At 44.2% G+C, this 22,836-nt stretch overlaps 1 pseudogene; it reads left to right on the top strand.

Moving 5' to 3' along the window:
- The first annotated feature begins 4,659 nt into the window (after positions 1-4,659).
- On the top strand, positions 4,660-16,161 carry LOC120692659 (annotated as a pseudogene).
- Positions 16,162-22,836: the final 6,675 nt, after the last annotated feature.

The following is a 22,836-nucleotide window of genomic DNA, read 5'->3' as shown; positions in this document are numbered from 1 at the left end:
TACGTGGGCAGCTGGCGACTGCCGACTGGCGAGTACAGGGATTGTTAACGACCATCACCCACAGGCCACGGCACCTCGCAATCACATCATCACTAGTTCATCTATTATTTTATTATTTATTTAACAAACGAAGCATCCACGTTCGCTCTTAAAATCTAAAAATTCTCACGTTAATCGGAGAAAATAAAAATAAAATTACCCATCACTGCTATTACGAAAAAATTAGCCCTCAAATCCTAGAAATTCTCACATTAATTGGAAAAAAAATTAAAATTACCCACCACTGCCATTATAAAAAAAAATTAGCCTAAAATATTCATATACATATTTATAAATTAACCACCAGTGCCATTAAAATATATTTTTATTCATAAATATAAATCTATCCATTATTTTTTATTACACAAACAATTAACATGATTTACCACACATATATCTTATTATTTTTACCTATTTGTTTCGGCGGTATTGTCGACTTTGGTCCGTTCGTTCCGTGTCAAAATCATGCTAGAACCCGTCGCTGAATCCAAATTCCACCGGGGCTGCGTTCTTGGAGCTCGCGTTCGTGTGTGTTGTGACGGGGAAGAGGATTTGAGTGCCCGGTGCTGGAACTACGGCGGGAGCGGTGGACATGCGGCTCGGTGCTGGAGATTCCCCACGCCGTAGCGCCCACACGCTAGCGGCGGCGGAGCACGCATGTCACGTCCACGCGCGGCTCCACTCAGTGTCACACCCGATTTTAAAAACAAAACCAAATGTATATCTATATGTATGTCAGAATCAAGTTTCATATATATAAAGACATCATAAATGAATAATCAGTAATAGTATCACGTAAAAAAGAATTACAACAAATAGAAGATTATCAGAGTTATACAGTTTATCCTGGAAACGAAGGCTCCAAACTTCACAAGCAATCGACTAGGGGCTGCGTACGTCTAGAACTCAGCAACATCTTCAAAAGACTTCACCACAATTTTCTCCTTCTGGGCAGCAATAAGCAAGGGTGAGTACACTTATGGTTGGTACTCAACAAGACCACAAGAAATAACCAGAATGTGATTTATATCCATCTTTAAGTTTATTAATCATGTGAGGGTCCAAGCCGCTCTTGACCGTGAGCACGGCTAACCGGTTAGTTTTAACTCTGCAGATGTTGTACACTTTCACCACAATTCGCGTAAAAGTTCCGAAGAACATTGAACCCAACCACGCAATGTGCTAGCTAGGCACAATACCACACTTTCGAAATGTGATTGCATAGGGACGCTACGAGCCATTTACAAAGAATCACTATATGTACGCACTGGTCCCTTGCTTTCTGCGGTACCTCAGAATACGAAGCTTCCTTCACCCGCTCCTCAAAGCTGGATAACCCAAAATCCACCAATTAAACGCCCCAGGCACGATATATAGATCATCTAATTACTTAGCCAATACCAGAGTCATATAGTATTGTGGTTGTATGGTTTTCTTGGGTGGTTCTCCATGTTCCAAATCAAGTACTCTTGTACATAAGCATAGATAAAAAGATGGTTAGGGTCACTTGCTTTTCTCCAACGAAAAGCTACTCTTACTGCTCTTCACTGCCCTTCAGCTTTTGCCCACTTGCGATTCTTGATCTTCAATCTTTGAATGGCGATCCTTCTACTCGAGGCGATCAACGAGCAACCATACAAAACAATCAAAAAGATACATCTAAGAACAATACACCAAAACAAAGAAAGACTTTAAAAGAACGCACTAAAGGATAGGGCGATTCTATAGGATAAACACAGAAAATGGAACTAAAACGGCGATTCTATAGGATAAACGATGCTTCAGGGATCTAGTCGCGATTAACTAAAGGGTTAAGGACTAACAGAAAAGATTTGTAAGACACAATAAAGTGTCCTCACAAAGGATAAAAAGGTGATAAAGCTATTGCACATGATGCAAGGATCACGTGAGCACAAGAATCGATGAAAACGAAGTTGAAACGTGAAAGATATGGCTAAAACAAGTCGAAGAGCTAAAACTTAATTAAACCTTATACTCAGGGGCTAAAACATAAAAAAAGGGCTTTATCGTAAATACTTTTCAACAGCGAAGGTCTTCGGGTTCTAATATATAAAAGCATAGGGGTTTATGTGAAAAAGACCACGGTTGACCGTTTCTGACTAGGTTGACTTGGATCCGATCTAATCTGGGCCGTTTGATTAGATCCGACGGCTAGGGTTCTTTGGGGCAGGCTGGCGGTGGCGTGAGCGGCCGGCGGTGAGCTTGGCGGCAGCGTGCGGCGGCGGGACGGCCGGAGTAGACCAAATTTGGTCCTCCAGTGCTCGATTCGAGCCGGGATTGGGTCAGGGAGCTAACGCGCGAGCACGCGAACCTAATGGCGGGGTTTGCGCGGGGTAAAGGCGAGCGGAGCGAGCTTGCGGCGACGCACGGCGGAGCGGCGGCGCCGGCGAATAGATGCTGCAAAACAGAGCGAGAGAGAGGGGGAAAACAAGCCCGCGTGCTTCACTACCTCGGCGCGGAGCTCCTGGAGGACTTGAAGACGGCGGAGATGTGACGAAACGGCGGCGCATCGGCGGAGTTCGAGCTCGGACGGAGCTCGACAATGGCGACGACTGCGTCTAGGGTTTTGTGAGGGCGAAGCGACGACTGCGGGTTTAGGGTTCCAGGGGGCGCGGCGTTGCTTTTATAGGGGCGGATGTCCCCTTGGCGTACGGGCCACGCCGAGGCCGTGGCGGCACGGGATCGGACTCGGGGAGAGTCCCGGCCCGTCCCGAGCTCGGGGACGACCCTGACAGGCAAGCCCCGCCTGTCGGTAGGCCGCAGGAGAGGGGCGCCAAGACGCGTTGGGCCGGGAGGAAAATGGGCCGGCGCAAGGAAATGGGCCGCGGAAAAAGGGTTTCTGGGCCGCGGGGTGAAAGAGAAAAAGAAACAGATGGGCTGGGCTGAAAGAGAGAAGGTTTTGCATTTTTCTGAAACGGTTCAAACACTTTCAATTTAAATTCCAACTCATATGAATTCAAATTTAAATTGAACAACAAGCAATAAAACAATGCAAAGGTGGCATGAATGCAACACAAAAAAACAACCTTATTTAATTTAGAAAACAACCAACATATATTTTATTTTACACTAAATTCCCTGTAAAGAAAATAAGTGTGGGATAAATTTTTAAATTTACAAGAAAATTGTTATTTTATTTTTAATTTTAATCACATCTTGAAATTTAAAATTTTCAAGGTGTGACACTCAGCACGCCGGTGGCGAAGCTCGCAGCTCCCCCTCGGAGCACCCGGCCAAGTGCCCGCACGCCGGCGCCGCCGGAGCCCGCGGCTCCCGCACGCACTGCCCGCGTCAGGCCGACAGCGGAGCGCCGCAACGCTCGTGGCGGAGCGCCGCCACGGTGCGCGGAGGAAGCTTGCAAAATTCCGGCTGGGCAGGGAAACATGCATTGATTTTAGTTTTCATATCCTGTTCGGTTTCATCCGTCACCCATTGACCCGATCCCAGCCGCGCATGCAGCGCCACGACCACTGGTGGCAACAGCCGGCACGGGCGCTCTTGGTCAGATTGGATGGAAGAGGAAGCATTATAAGCTCAGAGCTGAGGAAGATCGAGAGCATGTGCTGCTGTGGTCTGGAGCGGCAGTTGCTATGCTGTTAGGTGGAGAGGAAAGGGCGCTGGAGAAGAGGATCACGGCTTGCTTTGTGCTACTGTGCATCTTCGGGTGGAAGAAATAGCAGAGAAGGTCTAATATTTAGACCCAGATGAAACATTTGGGCCTAAATTTGATCTAAAAAATAAATTAAGCTCCTAAAATTTGGTGCAAATGATTTAGACTATATTTAGAATTCAATTAATAATAATTAGAAAGAAATTCATTGAAAGAGCCAACAAAATTATGTTCATTTACGCATTGTTTATATTTAATTTGTACAGATGGTTCAAAATTGAAATTGACGATTAGCTCAAATAGCAATGTCTAGGTCCCGGTAGTTGGCATTGAGTATTGACTTTCAACTCTACTTGAAAGTCAAAGAGCAAGTTTGGACTTTCGGACTTTGAGATGATAAGGGAAATTGACAAGGGACTCAATGTTTAATATTGGAAGGAAATTTATATTGAATGATTATATAGGAATGATAGTTTTGATTATTATGAACTAAGTTTGAGTTTAAACTGCACGCAAATAAAGTCCAAAAGATCTTGATTAAACCTAGAAAAAAACTTGAAGAAGGTGCTATGTAATTTATATCACATTTATATTTAAAACTAAACAACTAACAACTTTTCATTAGCTACAAAGGTTCACATTTAAATACTATAAATGGAATCTTAAAACGAATAGAAATCTTTGAGAATTTTCATTTCTTCATGGTTAATAGTTAATACAAGTAGTTTTTACCAGTAGCAATGCATGGGTATCTTTGCTATATTACCAAAATCTCAAATGCACCCTCACGATTATATTATTATTAGTCAAAATAAATAAGATAATTTTAGGCTTTGCACTATATTAGACTACTGTCTGACCTGAAGTGATCATGAGGAGAGGGTGACCAAAGTTGGACCAGCGATAACGATCACAAAGTTGAAGGCTAAGAGCAAGAGTAAGTGTCGCGCCGCAAGCTTCCTCATTCTTCATGGGGTCTGGAGACTGTTCATCACCTACTGCCTACTGGTGATGTCTGAACGTGCATGTCCGCAAACACAATGCAAGCATAAGGCTACTGCATGTCCAACTAACCCTTTTTCGCAATTCTCCTGCATCCCAGTCCTTGCCGAGGGATGATCCTTCTCATAACCATCCGCCGCCGCTGGAAGCCCAAGCGCAGGTACAACCTCCCGCCGGTCCCCCGGCCATGGCCGGTGATCGGCAACCTCAACCTGATGGGCAAGCTCCCGCACCGCTCCGTCCAAGCGCTCTCCAAGAGGTACGGCCCGCTCATGTCCCTCCGGTTCGGCTCCTTCCCCGTCATCGTCGGCTCGTCGGTGGACGCCGCCCGGTCCATCCTCAAGACCCACGACCTGGCGTTCTGCGACTGCCCGAGGATCGCGGCCGGCAGGTACACCGGCTACACCTACTCCGACGTGCTGTGGGCGCCCTACGGCGCGTACTGGCGCCAGGCGCGCAGGCTGTTCAAGACCGAGATCCTGAGCGCGCGGCGGCTCAGGTCGCACGAGCGCGTCCGCGACGAGGAGGTGCGCGCCATGCTCCGCGACGTCTACCAGCACGGGCCGGCGGCGGGCCGCGCGGTGGGTGTCTTGGACCACCTCCTCATGGTGAACTCGATCTCGCGCATGGTGCTGGGCAAGAAGTACGTCGTCCACGACGGTACTGGCGCTGGCGGAGGCGGTGCAGGGTCGGCGACGACGCCGGAGGAGTTCATGTGGATGGTCGACGAGTTAGTTCTTCTACCTCAGCGGCGCGCTCAACGTCGGGGACATGATCCCGTGGCTAGGCTAGCTGGACCCGAAGATCAAGAGGATCAAGTGGCTGGGCGAGATGCTCGATCGGTTCCTAGAGCAAGTCCTGGACGAGCACGACCGGCGGCGGCGGCGGGAGGGCGACGAGTTTGCTGCCATGGACATGGTTGACTTGATGCTGGAGCTCGCTAACGACCCAAACCTCGAGGTCCCGATCGGGCGGGATGGCGTCAAGGGATTCACGCTGGTAAGACTGGATATTCACTCATTAATTCGTCCAGTTGCTACTTCATTTCAGTAATCTAAGACCAATCTCATTAAAAGTATCGTAAAATAGATTATATATGGTGGAAACCGTAACTTTCGTGAAAATCCATGCAAACCACGCCAAAAATGCCGTCTAAATGCACAAAAAAATCACAACCTACGAAACTCTCACTCCCTCACCTTATAAATGACTCTTTTCATGTTAACAAATTTGCTGATGTGACATGATATTTAATGCTCATAACACTCCTTTTAAGACTAGTCAATGATTACACACCTACCAACTTGCTACATTACGTAAAAACAAATTTGAATTTGTTTTCCAGATATGTTAAAAGCAATCCAAAGTACAAGCATTTGAATTCTTTTACCTTTTATGAGGTATTTTTACTGGAAAATATTTCCATAAATATTTTAGTAAATATTATTACTTGGTTTAGATGTTTAGGACATCCATAAATATTATTAAAGTTGAATATTTTAGTAAATATTCAACTTGCCACGAGCATTGACCAGATTTTGGTTTTTAATTAAAATGTTGGCCCATCTTAAAACCCACACGAGACCTTATACATAAGGGAGAGACCTCATTACTAACGAGTGCCTTGCGCGCCAAGGCAGGCGCGCGTAATTTATTTACTTGTTTCCATTTGGCAACATAATTTTATATAGAGGTTTGTAGTAGATGTATAGACAAATGAATATATATAGATAGAAATAGGATATTTATTTTTAAAACAAAAAAGATAAAAAAAATAGTAGCTAAAATCCGACGTCTCAATCTCGCCATCGAAGGCGGCCGGGAGCGGTCCTTGGGCATCTCCTCACCATGCAATGCACGGCTATCATGCCCGACCTGCGGCACCGCGGCGTACCGAAGTGAGGCCGGGTCGCCCGCCGGTGATGGCATAAACTCGCCGCACACGTTGAGGGCGTGCCCAGCGGCCCGCCTAAACTTGCCGCGTGGCTCTCCGGCCTAGCTTCACTGTCATCATTGCAGTAGAACGCACACCCATTCGGAGGCCACCAAAATTACCAGTCGAAAGTTCTAGATTCAGATATTTTGCAGTGATCGAATGGAGAGCTGATGCGTGGACCATTCGTGTATAAAGGCTTCAAAGATAACGATGGCACGGCCGATCACATGCACCGTCAATTTAGGATCGAATGGTGAGAATCTTTTCTACTAACATGGCCGGTCTGCCCTTGCGCCGACCTTTCGGGGCTATCATATATAGAAATTAGGGCCGTGATTAGATTCAAAAATTTTATCCCAAAAACATCACATCAAATATTTGAGCACATGCATGGAATACTAAGTAAAACCTATTTACAAAACTTTTTACACGGGTAGGTTGTAAATCGCGAGACGAATCTAATGAGCCTACTTAATTTATGATTTGCAACAGTGATGCTACAGTAACCGTTCACTAATTATGAGTTAATCATGAATTAAGTATGCTCATTAGATTCGTCTCGTGATTTACAACCCATCCGTGCAAAAGGTTTTGTAAATAGATTTTATTTAGTACTCCGAAATAGCAAGATTCCCTTTCATCAGTAGCCATCGGATCGCGATCAGACGGCCCAATTTTTTTTGGCCGACGTGGACCTATGGGCAGGCCGTCGCCCTTCGGGGCTATCATATATAGAAATATATAGGTATATAACTAGAGCCGTGATTAGATTGGAAAATTTTACCAAAAAATGTCACATTGAATATCTGATCACATGCATGGAATACTAAATAAAATCTATTAACAAAACTTTTTACACGGATAGATTGTAAATCGCAAGACGAATTTAATGTGCCTACTTAATTTATGATTTGCAACAGTGATGCTACAGTAACTGCTCACTAATTATGAGTTAACCATGAATTAAGTATGCTCATTAGATTCGTCTCGTGATTTACAATCCGTAACCATGAATTAAGTATGCTCATTAGATTCGTCTCGTGATTTACAATCCGTCCGTGCAAAAAGTTTTGTAAATATATTTTAATGAGCCTACTTAATTCATGATTTGCAACAGTGATGCTACAGTAACAGTTCACTAATTATGAGTTAATCATGAATTAAGTATGCTCATTAGATTCGTCTCGTGATTTACAACCCGTCCGTGCAAAAAGTTTTGTAAATAGATTTTATTTAGTACTCCGAAATAACAAGATTCACTTCCATCCGTAGCCATCAGATGGCAATCAGACGGCCGAAATAATTGGGCCGACGTGGCCTGCCTGGGCGTGCGCGGAGCCTCGGGGCTTGAACATATAGAAATGTGTTCCACCTTATACACTTCAGATGGCCTATCTGTCATCTTTATATTTTTTTTTCCTTTATACTTAACTAGTGGAGATGTACCTGTCACGGGCACGTATTTAATTTTCCTTCCATCAAGCAACGATATTATTTATTTTCCTTCCAAAAATAATACATGTCATTCTTTTCCTTCCATAAAACAATGATATCAATTATTATCCTTCCAAAATAAATAATGGTGTGAATTATCGTGTGTGCAAAGGAAAGGAAAGTGTGTGCCAAAGGGAAGTAATACGCGGGTACAAGAGGTGGGTATTGAAAATTGCTGGTGTAAAAAATATTAGGCTTTCGGTAAAAACATTTCCCTTCTATCGAAAAATGGGTCTCTATCCCTTTCGTCGAACTTTTTGGCCTGACAAGTGGGACCTCCGTGAGAGGTACGGTAGGTTTAATCTTGATGAGAAAGGGTTTTAATTATTTCAACTTTTATAGTATAGATGTAGATAAAGAATAATATGTTTTGAGTCATTACAAACTTATCACATCAAATGCTCTATATATAATAGTTAATGTTGAAGTTACATCAATCACTAGATGCACAAAATTATCTGCATATAATTGTTAAGGTATGGAGGCTAGCTGGGATAATGTTTTCTTTTGTTTCGTTCATCTAAAAGAAGCTGCACAAATTCTCATATACAAGCAAGTCCCACACTAGCTCCATTATTGGAGAGGCTAGTACTTTCTGTTAGAAATTTAGGTAATTTTCGGTATATTTTAATTCCAAAATTAAATGTATAAACTAGCAATATTTCTATGACTTTAAGGAGTAAAATAAAACATGTGAACATGTTTATACTTATCACACATATAAGCATAAACAATATAAATAACCAAAGTTTCAGGGAGTACTCTAAAGCGGGGCCGTTGCCGGAGGCATTGGCTGCGCTGTTACCAACTGGAGTAGACATCTACTTGGTTGGCCTCAGTCGAAGTAGTCGAACTAAATCGGTGCAGGAAGAAGTTCGCAGTGCAGTCCCACGAACGGTCACCAAGATGTAGTCGACGTAGTCGTTCGGCCACCAGAATGTAGTCGACGTAGTCGTACGGCTCGTCCACCAGGAAGTAGTCGTACAATCGGGCAAAGCCTTAGTATTTTTGAGCAGTCACGCTAAAGCGTTACCCAAAAACCTGATTGCCCGCCTATCCCGTGCAGGATCTCAAGGCGAGCAAGGTTTCGGAGGCCTGCTCACGTTAATTCTGTGCGCGCAGAAATTAGCGTTGGGGAACTCAGTTGTTGCAACTGGAGAGGGAGAAGAGAGGAGCCGAGTTGCCTCAGTGCTCTGGTGCAGGATGGATGAGGGGAATGGCACTCCTTATATAGTGACTCAGGTGCTCAGGATCGTTGAACCTGGACACCATCAGAGTCATTTAGGTGATGCGGTTATGGCCATTAATTACAGATTTAATTGCATGTTTAATCGCACGATTAATTGCTGTCAACGGCAAAATAGCCATCACATCGCACCGCGCCACGCCGCACCGCACCGCACCGCACCGCCCCGCACCGCCCGTCCGGCCGCGGCCACGGCCACGGCCCGGCCCGGCCCGGCTCGGCGAGGCGAGCGAGCGCGCGCGCGCGCGTGTGGTTCACCGTCCTCCTCTTACCGGCTTCACAAGTGGTGTACAAGAAGTCCACCTTTTAAGTCGGTTGAGATCCTCCTCAATTCCCGGTACGGAATTAAACATTGATTCCCTAGCATTAATAGTGGGCTTTAAATTCTTTTAATGCTTTAGAATAAATGGGCCAAGCCCATTACTCCAACAATCCCCACCAAGAAATTCAAGCCACACTAGAAATACCCTCATTCTCTCATTGATATACCAGTATTCGACAGAGACTGTTAAGTTGAACTTCCATCTAGGACAAAGGCTACACTTATTCACAACTGTGCAATGGACTATGCCTTGAATTGCCAGTTTTGTGCAAACAAGTTTGACCAGAGCCCTACACTGGTACTAGGCTGCAAAAGCATCCCCGCGGTTTGGAGCTTATAAGTCATACTCCAGGCCCTTCATGAGTTTCTAGAGAATACCCAATTCTCATAGACCATGACCAGTGGTCAAACTCATATAGGTGTGTTCCTTTCAGATGTTCTGTAGGACAACATCTTTGTTTCAAGAAAACAACTCATTTGTTTAAAAGAAACCACCTGGCACACATTAAGGTATAGACCAACCTGCCATACAGATTAGAAGAGAAATGCACCTTATACACGGAATGAGCCCTTTTTGCAAAGGTTCTCTTCTCACAGTCAGACTTTAGTTTGTTTCACCATCCTAATTCACGGGATCTCCGATCACATAGGACAGGTTTCCACTATAGAATGACTCACGTGGGTCTCAAGCCCAATTCCATAGATGCATTGTCTATCACATTTCGTGAAAGATCCCTTTGTAAACTGATCTGCCAGATTTTTAGCCGTCTGAACATAGTCCAGGGCTATAACTCCGGAGTTTCTCAATTTTCTGACAGATTTCAACCGCCTTTTCACATGTCTAGATGACTTCATGTTATCCTTTGAACTATTCACCTTGACAATTACCGTTTGATTGTCACAGTTCATTAGGATTACCAGTAACGGTTTTTTCAACTATCGGCAAGTCCATAAGGAGCTCACGAAGCCACTCAGCCTCAACAGTGGCGGTATCTAATGCTGTGAGTTCTGCTTCCATAGTTGACCTCGTTAAGATGGTCTGCTTGCAAGACTTCCAGGAAACAGCTCCACCACCAAGTGTAAACACATATCCACTTGTGGTCTTTATCTCATCAGCATCAGAAATCCAATTTGAATCACTATACCCTTCTAGTACCCTTGGGTACCCGGTGTAGTGAATTCCATAGTTCATTGTCCCCTTCAGATAGCGCATTACTCTTTCAAGACCCTTCCAATGATCATCTCCCGGGTTTGAAACAAACCGGCTCAGTTTGCTTACAGCAAACGAGATGTCAGGTCTTGTAGCGCTCGCTAAATACATTAATGAACCAATGATCTGAGAATATCTCAGCTGATCTCGCATTATCCTTTTGTTCTTTCTAAGAATTAAACTGGCATCATATGGTGTTGAGACAGGTTTATAGTCACTATAACCAAAGCGACTTAACACCTTCTCCACATAGTGAGACTGTGTAAGAATCACCCCACCATTGATCTCTTTTACCAGCTTTATATTAAGGATAACATCAGCTTCTCCCAGATCCTTCATCTCAAAATTTTGAGATAAAAACTCTTTGACTTCCTTAATCACATTAAGGCTAGTGCCAAAGATCAGTATGTCATCCACATACAAGCACAAAATCACTCCTTCAGCCCCACCATAGCGATAGTACACACATCTGTCAGCTTCGTTCACAACAAAGCCGGCAGAGGTCAAAGTTCTATCAAACTTTTCATGCCACTGCTTAGGCGCTTGCTTGAGACCATATAAAGATTTTAACAACTTACAAACCATTCCTTCTTGACCCTTTGATACAAACCCATCCGGCTGATCCATATAGATCTCCTCTTCTAACTCTCCATTGAGGAAAGCCGTCTTAACGTCCATCTGATGAACGAGAAGACCATAAGAGGCTGCCAAGGAAAGTAACACTCGAATTGTGGTCAATCGGGCAACTGGTGAATAAGTGTCAAAGAAATCTTCTCCTTCTTTTTGTGTATAACCCTTGGCCACAAGCCTAGCCTTGTACTTTTCAATAGTACCATCTGGCCTAAGCTTTTTCTTGAACACCCACTTGCATCCAACCGGTTTACATGCATAAGGACGTTCAACGACCTCCCAGGTTCCATTAGACATAATAGAATCCATCTCACTCCTTACTGCTTCCTTCCAATAGTCAGCATCAGGAGATGAATATGCCTCTTCAATGGTTCTGGGTGTATCATCTATGAGGTATACAATGAAATCATCACCAAAAGACTTTACAGTCCTTTGTCTCTTGCTCTTTCTCGGAGCATCATTGTTATCCTCCTCAGGATTTTCTACAAGTGTATGTTCATTGTGTTCTATCGGCTCAGCAGAGCCATCATCCTTGATGAACTCTTGCCTAGATGAACTTGTTTCATCTCTCATGGGAAAAATGTTTTCAAAAAATGTAGCATCTCTGGACTCCATTATAGTACCAACATGCATGTCAGGTACTCCAGATTTCACTATTAAAAATCTATATCCAACGCTGTGAATAGCATAACCTAGAAAGATACAATCCACAGTTTTAGGTCCAAGCTTACGTTTCTTGGTTATTGGCACACTCACTTTTGCCAAACAACCCCATGTACGTAAGTATGACAGTGTTGGCCTTTTCTTCTCCCATTCCTCGAAAGGAGTTATCTCTTTATTCTTTGTAGGAACACGGTTTAGGACATGACATGCAGTCAATATAGCCTCACCCCACCATTCCTTGGAAAGTCCCGCTGTATCTAACATGGCGTTAACCAAATCCGTTAGAGTGCGGTTCTTTCTTTCGGCAACCCCATTTGACTGAGGTGAATAGGGAGGCGTCCTCTCATGAATAATACCATGTTCCTCGCAGAATAAAGTAAATAAATTTGAGAAATACTCGCCACCACGATCTGACCTAACTCTTTTGATCTTTCTCTCAAGTTGGTTTTCTACTTCAGCTTTATAGATTTTAAAGTAGTGTAAAGCTTCATCTTTTGACTTCAACAAATAGATGTAACAAAATCTAGTACTATCATCAATCAAAGTCATGAAATATTTTTTACCACCTTTTGTCAACACTCCATTCATTTCGCACAAATCGGAATGAATTAATTTCTAAGGGTGCCAAGCTCCTTGCCTCCGCGGTCTTATGAGGCTTACGAGTTTGTTTTGATTCAACACATACATGACACTTAGAATTTTTGACAAAAGTGAACTTTGGAATTAAGCTCAAATTAGCTAAGCGCATCATACAACCAAAATTAACGTGACAAAGCCTCGAATGGCAAACATTTGTTTCATCAACGTTAATAACATTGTATGCAATTTTATTACAAACATCTGACAAAGAAAGACGGAACAAACCTCCGCTTTCATAACCTTTTCCAACAAAAGTACCAAACTTAGACAAGATACATTTATTGGACTCAAAGACTAATTTGAAACCATCTCTACACAGTAGAGAGCCGCTGACTAAATTCTTCTTGATGGTGGGGACATGCTGCACGTTCTTCAGCTGCACGGTCTTCCCCGAAGTAAACTTCAGATTTACCGTACCAACACCAAGAACACGTGCATGTGATCCGTTCCCCATCAGCAAGGAGGAAGTCCCGCCGGTCTGGTAAGAGGAGAACAAAGAAGCATCAGCACAAACATGAATATTAGCACCAGTGTCAACCCACCACTCGGGTGAACCAAAGACTGAAAGAACAGTAGGTAATAAATTACCGTACCCCGAAGTTCCTCCAGGCTCGCTAATAACCATGTTGGCGGAGTCGTTGCCTTTGCGGTTCGGACACTTTGCAGCAAAGTGATCCGTACTAGCACACACATAGCAAGCTCCCGTCTTCTTCTTCTTCTTAAAAGTGGTTGTCTTCTTAGTCTTTGGTTGGTTCTGCGGTGGCTTTTTCTTGTTCTTATGGGAGTTGTTCTTCTGAACAAGATTGGCACTTGAAGCACCAACAACTCCTTTCCCACGTATGTCCTTTGCTCTCGCCTTCTCCTCAACATCAAGAGTCCCTATGAGTCCATCTATTGTGAACTCCTGTCTCTTATGTTTTAGAGAAGTAGCAAAGTCCCTCCAAGAAGGTGGCAGCTTAGAGATTATACCTCCAGCCACTAAACTTATTGGGTAACACACATGGGGACTCTTTGCTGCAATTTTTGAGATATTTTGCCAGAGTATGTATTTCATGAGCCTGTTCCACTACAGAACGGTCTTCGACCATCCTGTACTCAAGGAACTGCTCCATGATATACAACTCACTCCCGGCGTCAGATACTCCATATTGAGCCTCAAGAGCATCCCACAAAGCTTTGCCAGTTGGCAGCCGGATATAAGAATCCACCAGGTTATCACCGAGAACACTAATGATCAAGCCTCGAAAGAGGATATCAGCCTCATCGAACACACTCCCTTCCTCTGGAGAGAATTGTTCAGGCTTACCCTCTTTCACATGGATCACTCTCGATAGTGTTAATCCACAGTATAAGCCGCTCTTGCCAACGTTTGTAATTTGAACCATCAAAAGGTGATGGTTTGATTGATGCAGCAAAGCTAGATACCGAAAGCCTATTAACGCATTCAGGTTTTTGGATTGTTAGAAATTTAGGCAATTTTCGGTATATTTTAATTCCAAAATTAAATGTATAAACTAGCAATATTTCTATGACTTTAAGGAGTAAAATAAAACATGTGAACATGTTTATACTTATCACACATATAAGCATAAACAATATAAATAACCAAAGTTTCAGGGAATACCCTAAAGCGGGGCCGTTGCCGGAGGCATTGGCTGCGCTGTTACCAACTGGAGTAGACATCTACTTGGTTGGCCTCAGTCGAAGTAGTCGAACTAAATCGGTGCAGGAAGAAGTTCGCAGTGCAGTCCCACGAACAGTCACCAAGATGTAGTCGACGTAGTCGTTCGGCCACCAGAATGTAGTCGACGTAGTCGTTCGGCTCGTCCACCAGGAAGTAGTCGTACAATCGGGCAAAACCTTAGTATTTTTGAGCAGTCACGCTAAAGCGTTACCCAAAAACCTGATTGCCCGCCTATCCCGTGCAGGATCTCAAGGCGAGCAAGGTTTCGGAGGCCTGCTCACGTTAATTCTGTGCGCCTATCCTGTGCAGGATCTCAAGGCGAGCAAGGTTTCGGAGGCCTGCTCACGTTAATTCTGTGCGCGCAGAAATTAGCGTTGGGGAACTCAGTTGTTGCAACTGGAGAGGGAGAAGAGAGGAGCCGAGTTGCCTCAGTGCTCTGGTGCAGGATGGATGAGGGGAATGACACTCCTTATATAGTGACTCAGGTGCTCAGGATCGTTGAACCTGGACACCATCAGAGTCATTTAGGTGATGCGGTTATGGCCATTAATTACAGATTTAATTGCACGTTTAATCGCACGATTAATTGCTGTCAACGGCAAATACGCACCGCACCGCACCGGCCGCGCCTCGGCCACGGCCCGGCTCGGCGAGGCGAGCGAGCGCGCGCGCGCGTGTGGTTCACCGTCCTCCTCTTACCGGCTTCACAAGTGGTGTACAAGAAGTCCACCTTTTAAGTCGGTTGAGATCCTCCTCAATTCCCGGTACGGAATTAAACATTGATTCCCTAGCATTAATAGTGGGCTTTAAATTCTTTTAATGCTTTAGAATAAATGGGCCGAGCCCATTACTCCAACACTTTCTAAACCAGTATCAAAAGGAGTAGCGATTATTCTTCTAGAAACTAATCCTCTGCTGCGTTCTTGTAGGACCTCATCGTTGGCGGCACAGACACGGCGTCCGTGACCATCGAATGGGCCATGTCGGAGCTCCTCCGAGGTGGTCCCGATGCCCTCGTCAAGGCCACCGAGGAGCTGGACCGCGTCGTCGGCCGCGAACGCCTCGTCACGGAGGGGGACATCCCGAACCTCCCGTACATAGAGGCCATTGTCAAGGAGACCACGCGCCTGCACCCGGTGACGCCATTGCTGTCGCCGCGGATATCCCGAGAGGACGCATCCGTGGACAGCTACGACATTCCAGCCGGCACGCTCGTGTTCGCCAACGTCTGGGCCATCGGCCGCGACCCTGCCGTGTGGGGGCCGGGGACGATGCCGACGAGTTCCGGCCGGAGAGGTTCGTCGGGAGCAGCTTGGACGTGAAGGGGCAAGACTTCGAGCTGCTGCCGTTCGGCTCCGGCCGTCGGATGTGCCCCGGCATGGGGCTTGGGCTAAAGATGATGCAGCTGATCCTAGCAAACCTGCTGCACGGCTTTGCATGGAGGCTCCCCGATGGCATGGCAAAGGAGGACCTGAGCATGGAGGAGAGGTACGGGTTATCCATCCCGCGCGTGGTCCCTCTCCAAGCCGTCGCCGAGCCTAGGCTTCCAGCGCACCTATATGCAGGGCCATGAGCCCATGATGCATATGCTTGCGTCCCTCGCCTGCATTATTATCTCAATATCTCTGCATGTGTATGTGATGAACAGCAGGAATGTTGCATGTGTCTGAGACGAAAATAAAGACATCATGCTTATTGCTTATGGTTATCAACTACATTCTATTCTTTGTGGGGGAAAAAATCCTTGTTTGGATTTGTGGACTAAATTTTAGGTATAAAGCTTAGCCCAAGGTAATCCAATCTTTTTTTTAAGAAAGGGATCAGATTTCATTAAAATAGAACCACTTTTACAGACCTCAACATAAATAAAATTACATTGAAGCACGCCACTAGGTCCCTATCCTTATCTTCCTTGCATCCGGCGAAGTCCACTGCTTTAGAAAACTCCATCGCCATGGAACTTCACCCGATCCGGCCACGAGGATCGCAATTTCCACCAACAGAAAACTCCACAATCATGGAGACCGCAAAAGAGGCGCATTATGCTCAACCACTGTAGGGAGTAAACGATGCCGAAAACACATCGGCCATATCTTCTGAAGGTTGAACCGGCCATAAGATGCAACACCCGCATTAGCCATCACCAAGGGCGGCCGAAAGGACAAATCTGCCATCACCGGTGGTAACACCAGCGGCCAAAAAGATGATTCCACTGAAAGGGAAAATAGATCCAATCCCTCCTCAAAGAGGACTAGGCCAACATACCTCAATTTCTCTTCGAGGAACTCGCTGCCATCGAAGAATACGACGTATCCCATAGAGGAAATCAAGTACAAAATAGAAAGCCAGATCGAAAATATCGAAATGACTTCTCACCCACTTCCTTCTTAATATATTGATACGCAGATCTCCTGCGTGTTCGAAAAAAAAGAAAATATCGAAATGACAATCCAAATCGTAGCCTAATTATTTTGGAGAAAAGGAAAAAAAGAAAAAAAACCTAAAAAATAGATCATAATATCTGCTCAAGAGAGCTCCTCATTACCACCGGCTAGATGGCCGGAGGTGAAGAGAAGCGGGGGCAGAGGCGGTGGCGGTGGAGGCTTGCGCGGCACAAGGCGGAGGTCCGCCCAAGTCGCCCTTCCTCGGGCGACGCGAGCGGTTGGCAGATGTGTTTTTTCCTGTGACAAGTACAGCAAAAACTTGTTTTGTTAATGTGGCATAAGGTAATCCAATCTTGTGGACTAAATTTTAGACTAAAGTTTAATTTCACCTATTTATATTTTTCAAATGGTTTCTCACCTAGGCCAATTGTGTTTCTGCAGCACTAATTCTCATTCCAATTATTTCTTGTTCTGTACCTTGAGATGGATTTGTTGCTTGTTCAGACACTGAAGGTGCAGGAGGCTCGTCGACTTCATTCAGTTGTGTGGCATAAACACGAGGGAAATAAGATGCCAAAGTTCCTGTCCTCTTCATCTTTCAATCTAATATTCAATTAACGAAAATAAAAAGAAATTAGAACCGGTGAAGATAAACACCTAAGAATGGCACCTGCCGAGGAGGCGACAACGGACGAGCGGCGAGCTAGTGACAGGCCGACAGCTCCGTGGCCGGCAGTGCCAGATGCGGCGCAGGCAGCGGCGGGCGGCGGGCTGCGGCGGCCGGCCGGCCTAGGCCGCAACAGGGCTTGTCGTGCGCCCGTGCCCGTGCGGGTGCGGCTTTGCGCTGCTGGCTTCTCGGCTGCTGGACGCCTGCACGACTGCACTCTTGCCGCCTTGCGCAGTCGCGCTACGGGGAGAGCCGCGCCGGCGCCACCGCACGTGCTTGCCGAGTTGTCGTGCACTGCTTGGCTGCCTGCCCGTGCCCGTGCCCGTGCCCGCTTAGTGGATTTGAAACAAACTATGTTGGAGTTAATTTTATTCTAAAAAGTTGGCAGATGAATTTCTACTGGAGAGTAGAAAAATTCTACTACTGAGGACCAGATGTGTGGATGACGAGGCCACCTTCACAACCTTCTCTCTTCTATCTTTATCCAAAGTCAGGTAGAGCGGTTCGCTTAAGTTGCTCAACCATCCTTTGCCCGGTGCTCATGACGCGCTACGGAACCTCCACCGTGCTAGCCCCAGCTGCTTGCCTGATTGGCTTTTGCCCTACTAGCACATCATTTTGGGCCTGAAACTAAAGTGTTATTGGGCTTCTTACTGGGCCACGACTAGGGCCATGGCCCGGGTAGCCCTAGTCGCAGGTCCGCCCCTAACTCTATGCTCATGAAGTATATAATCTTTTAATTTTTTTAACATAATACATGTCGATGGGGTGCACGTCACACCTACCGTACTCAATCAGAGACTCAAACCTGTGACATCTCAGCCCAACAAGAATAAATTTGAACCCACTAGTGGTCCAAGTGTGAGTGGCATAGCATGAGTGTGGGGAGTTGTCCCACCTTGCTAGTTGAGGGTGAGTCTCACCAACATATAAATCTAAGTGCCAAGTGCATTTCAACCCCCGGGTTAACCCTTTTTACGCGAAGCGAGGACGAAAGCGTAAGTGAGATTGGTGCGAGTGCGTGTTTTACTCAATATGCAGGCTAGAACTTAGCCATATTTGGAACAAAGGCATTACAAAACCTACGGGCGCATACTGCTTATGTAGTTATGCGGTAAGAATTACTGCTTATGTAGTTAGACAGGTTTTCAAAAGTGCTTGTCAGTATGGTAGAGAGTAGGGATCATATAGTTTCCATCGGTTTCTTCATCCTCTCACAAAGAATCCAAAGTATTCCCTCTGTTATAAGTTATTCCAATATTTTTGAAGAATCAAAATATTTAAAATTTAACCAAATTTATACAACAAAGTATAAATATTTTTTTAGGAACATAACTTCTTCATTTATCACATGAACTAATTACAATCTGACTGAAGACAACGAAGTAAGAAGCTAGGGGGTTCAACAACCCAGCTAAGACTATCACTATCATGAGAGGCAAATCTAGCACACAAATGCACAGCAGTATTAGAAGCTCGTTAAATACTAATATTTATGATACCAAATGAGTATTATTAAATTTTTCATTAAATACTTCCTCAGTCCCACAAAGACCTTTAGTTTAGAAAGTTTCAGACATATTATTAGTAGTGGAAAATTACCATGTTATCTCTAATTAACTATAGCAGTTGTGATTGAAGACTACGTTGTTTATTTGGAAGAAAGGGTAAACTATATCTACTAGTAAGTGTGCCCGTGCTAACGCTACGGTGCATTTCGGACATAAAAAACAATACAAGATCCATAGTCCAAAATGAGAAATATTTGTTTCACACAAAAGAGATGTAATATAGAGTTATTATGTTGTTTATGCTGTTGCATTGGTTTTTAGTTGATTATGCTGTTTCACACGATCAATATTTATGCTGTTGCATTGGTTTTTAGTTGCTTATATTTTTATGTTTGTAAACAGAAATACCAAAACCCACCCCCAAAATCTTTGGGGCATCCTATCTATATTCCGGAAGATGCATAGCTATCCATCGCACGGCCCACGTACGGCCCATGTCTACAATGCGCCCGCAGCAAGCAGCATGCAGCATGTAACCGCCGTCCAAAAAATAAAAACAGCATGCAACCACCACGAACTGCACGTGGACACACACAACACAGGTCATATGTGCGCTTTCTTTTTTCTTTTAATCTGACATACTAAATTGTTTCCTCTTCTAAAGAATATACTTCAAGATGATACATCCAAAAGTGCCAAACTAGTCAACATTTTAAACTACTTCAATCAACATTTTAAAAACTCAGTACAACAATTCTAATAAACTGATTCAACATTTATGAGGACATGTTGAATCTGCACATATAAATTATTGAACATATATATTCAAATTGTTGAAACCATACATTAGGAATGTTGATTTTTTAAAACAATAAAAATATATTCATATTGTATCTTATTTTGTTGCATAAATTGTAAGTAACACCATGATCCAAACAGAATCATGAAAACATTTATGGTTCAAAAGAAAATTGAAAGCAAAGTGTACGATCCGAAATGAATCTATGGAACTTCTCTTTCCACCTTAGCCAGCTGTGCTTGGACAGCTGTCCAGCTCCCCCACGGCAAGTTGTGCATGTGCATACAATTTCTCCCACCAGATTTCATCGTGTCCATTTATTTTAGTCCGCACGAATCTCAAACAGTGGAAGATATCTAACAAAATTTCTTCCGAAAGATGTTTAGGTTTTCCAAAAATCTTTTTCCCTCTTTCTTCTCTACATATATCTGGCCCAGCCCAAATATCTCTTTCTCTCCTGAACCGAGCAGCTCAAATTCTACTATGCTCTTTTTAGCTCAGCCGGCGCTTCGCGCTTTTTTCTTTTTTATATTTTTAAAAAATAAAAATTTCAAAAATATATGTCCGTTTTGAAATATTTCAAAAATATCCCCCGGTCGCCCCCCCCATAGGGCGATAGGCCCTAAGTGTAATTTTTTTTCTTCAAATTCGCAACGAGGTCCCTGGCAAAGAAAAAGGGGCTTGTCGCCCCCCCCCCCCCACGGGCGACAGGGGCCTGTCGCCTGTTGGGGGGGGCGATAGGGTCCCATTCACCCTATATAAGCCCTGGCCGCCATCCCCTTTGTCATTTGAGCCTAAAAATTCAGGAAAAAAGAGAGGGGTGAGGAGAAGAAAAGCGGCGATGCTCTGCCGAATTGCGTGCTTGGGATCTACCGGTAACTTCCGTATGAATCTATTGATATTGTATAAAAATTTAATTTAATTAGCGGATTAGCTGAATTAGATTTGGTGCTTTAGAACACTCGTTTAGTATTACAATTTCAGTACTATTACAGACTTGTTTTTAAATTAATTATGAATTAGAATAGAATTATGAAAGTACCTTATTGATATTGCAGCATAAGGCAATGGCTGCCTCCAATTGTGGAGGATTTTCATGGACCGAAGAAAAATCTAGTATAATACTTGATATCATGACCCATCTTGTTATCAGTAAGAAGTTGGATCCGTTAGCGGATGGTACGATAGAGATGGTGTTGTCCAAAGTAGTAGAGTTTAAAGATTTCACATTATTTCGTGGTATTACGACGCAAGATGTAAAGGGACACCTGCTAGAACATCGGAAGATATACATGAGAGTATGTGAACTAGCGAATCATCCTAATATCATTGGATTCTTACAAAGTTCTTGTAAGATGTGGATGCGGCCAGAGGTGTATGAGATGCACATTAAGGTAACTCTCATTCAGTTGTAATCCCGTCCGTCATTTCGAATCCATATTTATAAAACAGTAACATTGTTTTTTAATTATATGCTAGGATTACCCCGAGGATATGGAGTTGATTAACAAAACGATACCAAATTTCCGTAAATTGGTATGTATCTTCGGTGGACTTATGCCGCAAACTAGACGAAGGAGGCGGATAAGATCTTCGGGTGATAGTACTTGGCCTGCGCAAGAACAGATGCCCGGAGGTTCGTCGAGTCATGCTTCAGCACCTCAACCACCAACTTGTGTTAACTGGGATGACGACATGGATGACTTCATGCCCCCCAAACCATGACCTCCAACACATGATGTTCCTCCCCCTGTACATCAACCTAGAATCAGAAAGGAGACAAAGGGAAAGGCAAGAGGTTCGTCAAGTCATGTTGCACCACCTGCAGCACAAACTTGTGTTAACTGGGATGACGACATGGATGACTTCATGCCCCCCCAAACTATGGCCTCCAACACATGATGTTCCTCCCCCTGTACATGAACGTAGATCCAGAAAATAGAGAAAGGGAAAGCCAAGAGGTTCGTCGAGCCATACTACACCACCTGCAGCACCACTATCTGTCAACTAGGATGACGACCTAGATGATTTCGTGCCATGATCTATAACATAAAATATATTCATCAGTTTAATATGTATTCGCATTTAGTATTGTTAATGTTGTATTATGCTTGTATGTATGTCTCGTACCTAACTTGCATTCATTGGACATGTACATAATGTCGAGTTTGAATCGTACTTAGTCGTAATAGAGCATCGAAGTATAAACATGTCACTAGAATACTAAAAAGCACATATTTAATTAATATAACGATAAGAATTAAGAATTAAGAAATGCATTACATAATGTGAACCATCAAATTTTACATCATAATACAACGATAATGAAACACACATCACACATGCAGTGGCATGGAAGAACCTGTTGCAAACTACGGTAAACAGATTCCGGACTAATCTAACATGCCTTAGGTAAATTTAAAAAAAAACAGAACAAACACAACGATGCAGCATGTCACTACCACTAGGGTAGTCCTAGTAGCCGTACCCCCACGTAGCAAACTGCGTTGAGCCTTCTCCGCAGTATCCACCCATTGCAGGTGGTGCAGGCGGTGGTGCCGGAGGCGCAGGGCCCTTCTTCTTGTGACAAGGGCAGTTGCAGTAAGGAATAGTGCATGGTTCATCCTGCTGAACCGGCAGCATTGCTGGTATCATCAACTTCGTCGTCTTTGTTACCCTCGCTCACTTCCTCATAATGGTTCACCTTGCATTCCAAATCAAAGATCTTTATCTGGAGGTACTCGATGAACTCCTGAACAGAATCAATTGGTGCAGGATCGACCCACCTAGTAAAACCACAGTTTTCTGGAGCATCGGAAGACTGCAAAATAAATTTCATGTAAGGTGGCTCATTGAAGATAAAGAAATGAAAGAACCGAGTATTACCCATGCGTGTGGATATTTAAAGAAACGCCGACCGCCATCCATCCCGTCGGTGCACATCTGCACTAAGCAGTCCTCACCATGTCTGCATTTTGG

The sequence above is a fragment of the Panicum virgatum genome, chromosome 9N (genome assembly GCF_016808335.1).
Source record: "Panicum virgatum strain AP13 chromosome 9N, P.virgatum_v5, whole genome shotgun sequence".
Lineage (NCBI taxonomy): Eukaryota > Viridiplantae > Streptophyta > Magnoliopsida > Poales > Poaceae > Panicum > Panicum virgatum.
This window is presented reverse-complemented; position numbering and strand designations above follow the sequence as displayed.